The 5,017-nt window shown below is 44.1% G+C and overlaps 1 long non-coding RNA gene across 1 annotated transcript; it reads right to left on the bottom strand.

Annotated features, from left to right (window-relative positions):
• Nucleotides 1-3,172: 3,172 nt before the first annotated feature.
• LOC107730872 (uncharacterized) lies at nt 3,173-4,163 on the bottom strand. The gene is made up of 3 exons (XR_001638724.1): nt 3,949-4,163; nt 3,581-3,712; nt 3,173-3,250 (listed from the first exon to the last, which is right to left on the bottom strand). It is a non-coding gene; the product is annotated as an uncharacterized LOC107730872 (long non-coding RNA).
• Nucleotides 4,164-5,017: the final 854 nt, after the last annotated feature.

Below are 5,017 nucleotides of genomic sequence, written 5' to 3'. Positions count from 1 at the left end.
TCTCGAAACAACCTTACATGTATACCACTCGCTGGCACATGCGTGTCACTCTCGCTCCATCTCACATCTCCCCTTTCTAGAGAACAAAGGGTAGACTACCTTTGTCTCAACAGATCTTAGAGGATTATTCTGCCTCTTTTGCTGGAAGATCTGCTCCTATCTAACTCCTTGAACAAACAGGTAGTTTCAACCTTGGTGCTTGCCACTTGAACATTTGTCCACAATTATTTACATTAAGTGGTAGGGAACCTGTACCCACACCACACACAGTTCACAGGTTCAGTCTTACTTGTTTCACTATTCGCCTCCCATACTTGGTTCTAGGAGTGGATGTCAAACCTGCTTCTCTGACTCCTGAGTGATAGGGAGCGACTCAGAGGTTGCAACAGAAAGCTGATCAGGTGTTCCGATGTTGTCCTCCTTGGCTTCTGCTTGCATTTGTACCAGATGGTGACGGTTCCATCTCACAGTCCCTTGCTGAGTGTTCACAAGGTAAGACCTCGGGGCAGAGTGACTGGCAACAATTGTTCCTGATTCTTTAGCGTCAGATATCCAGACATGATCTCCTGGCTGCAGTATGCTGAGTTTTCTGGCTCTGTGACTCCTATTGAAACGCTCTGCATCTGTAGCCCTCCTTTCCTTCTCTTTTGAAGAAACAGCCACGGTATCAGGGAGTACTGGATTTAGCAACGATGGCAGTGTAGGCACAGTCGTTCAGAGCCTCCTACCCATAAGAAGTTGAGCCGGACTGTATCCATTTTGCAAGGGGATCGCTCTATAAGCTAAAAGAGCAAGGTATGGATCATTGGCTTTCTTGAGAAGAGCCTTCACCATCTTGACTGCCCGTTCGGCCTCACCGGTGCTTTGGGGAAATCTTGGGCTACTAGTTACATGAACAAATCCATATGAAGCTGCAAAGGATGCAAATGAGTGCCCAGAGAATTGTGGCCCATTGTCAGTAACCAGTGTCTCTGGAACTCCATGACGCGCGAATATGTACTTAATGTGAACAATGACGTCGGTAGACCTGGTAGGTGTTAACTGAGCTATCTCCACATATCTGGAGTAGTAGTCTACCACAAGCAGGTACGTCTTGTTTCCCAACATGAACAAATCTGCCCCTAGCCTTTGCCATGGCCTGTCAGGGAACTGAGTTCTTTTGGGTTCTGTCTCTCTTTAATGTATGTCCTGCAATTGAGGACTATTTCCTTCAGCTGATGACTTAACCCTGGCCACCACACTGACTGACTTGCCCGCTCTCTGCATTTCACAAGTCCCAAGTGTCCCTCGTGCAATTTGTTTAGAACACTGCTTCTCATGGCGGCTGGAATAACCAGCCTCGTGCCTCTAAGCAACAGTCCATCTTGCACAGTTAAGACAGCACATTCTGCCCAATATCATTTCATTATTGGGTCACTCTTGCTGCGCTCTGTCCACCCTTCAACGCACAGTTGCATCACACCGGAACAGACATTGTCATTCCTTAATTCCTCTCTCAACTGTCCCAGATACGTTGTACTTGCTGGTAAATTTTCCAATAGTGAGTCTACATATATGTTCGTATCCTCCCAGAGTTCTCTGTCTTCTTGTGACTCACTCTGTTTTACAGGAGCGCGTGACAGAGTGTCCACTACCCACAAGCTCTTTCCTGGTACGTGAACGATGGAGTAGGAGTACCGCATCAGTCGCATTTTAAACCTCTGTATACGAGGGGGAAGAGCATCCAGAGCTTGAGCTCCTAAGAGACTCCGTAATGTCTTGTGATCGGTCTCCATTTCAAAGTGCTTTCCAATGAGAAATTTACAATTTAATTTACATTTTACCAGTTGAATATGGAGAGGCACTGAAATGTAGACCTTGTTTATGTACACTGTACATGAGGTGAGAACAGTTAGCCATTTAGGTTGGTACATTAGCATGGACTCACTAACTTTAACGTTAGCTAGTTTTAGCCAGAGATACCTTGCAGCACAAGATGACATTAACATTCTGCTTGAGATGAAAATTGTAACTTAATGAGTATATGACAACCAGAAAATGAACGTTTTAGTCTTCATTGGGATTGGGGTTGAATGCTTAGGGATATTTTGCTCAGTTTTGTTTAGGTTTAGGAAATTGAATAAATTAAATTCCATTGCCCATCCTCGCAGGATACATGGAATCAGTGTTACAAGTACCCCAGTCACATCATTTTTCATTTTTGTAGCAAATATCAAACCGATGAAAGCTTCGGATCTTCCAGTGTTTATCTATGGCGCTGAAACCTAGGCTGCAGCCGAAAACTTAGGCAGCTGACTTGCTGCCGCGCTGCTGTATGAGGCAATGACTTTGCAGGCAGCGTTTTTGCACGAAGGTACCTCATGAAACTTATTTCAGAGGCAGCCTAACGGTTTAATGATCTACAACAAAACGAGTTTGTGATTACTAAAAGAATATTTAATCACTATAATACGGATTCCTCGCTACAAAATAACATCAAAAGTGCGCGAGTTAGTCAGAAAAATACATTTACACACAAACTGCCCACCAAACGCAACTTTCAGACACCATCTTTTTTTAGCTCAACAGTCACGGAATGGAGCACACAGGATTGTGGTATATCAAAGGCAGCGAAGGACACATCGATGCTGCCTTCAAAATTTGATCAGAAGGCACATCCAGAGACAGGAAGTAAAGCAGAATTTGGATTCGGACGGGTCTTGATGCCTTTCTGCCTTGGAATGTTGCCTCCAAAGGCAGCATTTTAGAGCTTTCGGACGCTGCCATAAAGATGTCCGATTTCCGGTCCCTGTGCAGCTGGTAGTCAACGGCCATTGTCTCATCTGCGTTCGAGGGGAGGGGCTTACCGATAAGTCAATTCCACCCCGACAGCAAGCTGCAACTTTCGTTGATCAGTCTGCGCGGCTCCGCATGAAGTTGAACACGCTGCCATTCCCAGCATGAGAGCCGGACCTCTGCATTTATAGGCTTATAATAATAATAATAATAATAATAATAATAAAAAAAAGATTAAGGTTATTCCTAGCATTTGGCTAATCCTGGCTAATCCTTTGCTAAACGTCCAGGTCTCAGGGAAAGGAACTTAAAGCACTGATGCTAGAAAGCAGTTATGCGAGAAGTCAAATGATACCAAAAAAAAAAAAACCCACCAACTCTTCAATCAAGCAATTATTTTAACACTGGCCATCATGGAAACAGCTTTTAGCACACAGTGGAATCATCTCCGGTATGGGACATTGACCCGGCTTCACTGCGTGGACACAGATAGTCAGCTTTAGTTTGTGCATATAGACCGTATGCAACTTCAAATTTACAGCACTTAACACTCAAAGCATGAACAGCAAGTTTTACCTACAGAGTGAACTATATTCTAAGTATTATTCCTCTTCTTTTTTTTTTTTTGTAAAGCCATCCTGTGCTTAAAACTACCCTAAGGGATGAATTCAAACCAACTTAAGAGAACAACAAAAGGAAAAGTCTCTGCTTAAAACTTATGTTGAATCCAATGCATTACTAGTGTGCATTTTTTTATTTAAATTTTTTTTGGACCCTTAGCATCCATTATTAAAAGGAAACTCACTGAAAACAGGCGGCACGCAAACAGGCCCCAAATCAAATCGATAGCATTTGTCTCCTCCAGGGCAGGCTTTATCAGAAGAACATCCTCGACGGGACGGCACGACCGCCAGCCTCGCCGGTCAGAAACCGTCCACTAGAGTAATCAAGAGGATCATTAGGGAAGGCCAGGGAGTACAGTTTCAGCATTTGTAAATCGGGTTTCGCAATGTGTATCAAACCTAAATACAAATTTTACATATTTGTCTGCTTCAAATCAAGTTTTAAAACATACTACTCATTCCTAAAGCGTGTTAATTACTTTCAAAGACTGAGAGTCACTTATTTCTGCATTTCTTCAGGCTGTGCAATGAAGTCAACATATCTTCTCACCTGTGGTTCGTCTTTGAATAGCGTGAGTTATGCTCAAGTATCCGAACAGACACGATAAAACAGCAATCAACGAGAAATGCACTCGAACTGTTATTCTCCCGACCTGCGATCTCACAACGATCTCTGCTGGAAAATGCGCTGAATTGGTGCGTCAAGAGGAGTGGACAGTGAAGCGCACAAAACTAAAATGAATACGTGTTGCTGCAATATCAACCTCTGTATTCCAACACTGATCAAACTCACCTGCCTGTAGTTTTCTAGTAATCTGGAATGCCTTGATTAGCTTGTTCAGGTGTGTTTGATTGGGGTTGGATGAGCTGAATGCTGCGTTCACGCCATGTCATAATAATTAAGGTAGTCTAATTACGAGAGGATTATGCGTTTCCATGGCGACACTATCAACTGCAAAATGAATCTGCAGTGGTCAGGTGATACAGCGATCATGTTCTGGTACCAGTAGGTGTGTTCGACTTCATGCTGCGCAGACCGAAGCAGTGCGTGCTGGTTCTTCTTCTTCTTCTTTTTAATTAACCAGAACAAAATATACAACAGTAATCAGAGGCGTAGCAATAGGGCAGACAAGGCAGACAATTGCCTGGGGCCCCGCATTTTGAGGGGGCCCCCGACAGCTGACCATTTGAACAATCGGAAATGTCATTATTAATATAACATGGAGCATGGGGAAGTCGTGGCCTAATGGTTAGAGAGTCGGACTCGTAACCCAAGGTTGTGGGTTCGAGTCTCGTACCGGCAGAGATTGTACCTTCAATACCACGACTGAGGTGTCCTTGAGCAAGGCACCGAACCCCCAACTGCATCAAAAAAATGGCTGCCCACTGCTCCGGGTGTGTGTTCACTGCTGTGTGTGTGCACTTTGGATGGGATAAATGCAGAGCACTAATTCTGAGTATGGGTCACCATACTTGGTCACATCACTTTACTTTATTACATCTGTATCCCCCCTAGGGAGCCCCCTCTTGCGTTACGCTGGATGTGCTTGCTTTTTCCTTGTGATGCGTCGGCCGCCATTTTCAAACTTGCACAGCGCTTACTTGTGCATTTGCTAATT

The sequence above is a fragment of the Sinocyclocheilus rhinocerous genome, unplaced genomic scaffold (genome assembly GCF_001515625.1).
Source record: "Sinocyclocheilus rhinocerous isolate Xijiao unplaced genomic scaffold, SAMN03320098_v1.1 scaffold163, whole genome shotgun sequence".
NCBI lineage: Eukaryota > Metazoa > Chordata > Actinopteri > Cypriniformes > Cyprinidae > Sinocyclocheilus > Sinocyclocheilus rhinocerous.
Note: the sequence above shows the minus strand (reverse complement) of the source record. Positions and strands in the feature narration are given on the sequence as shown.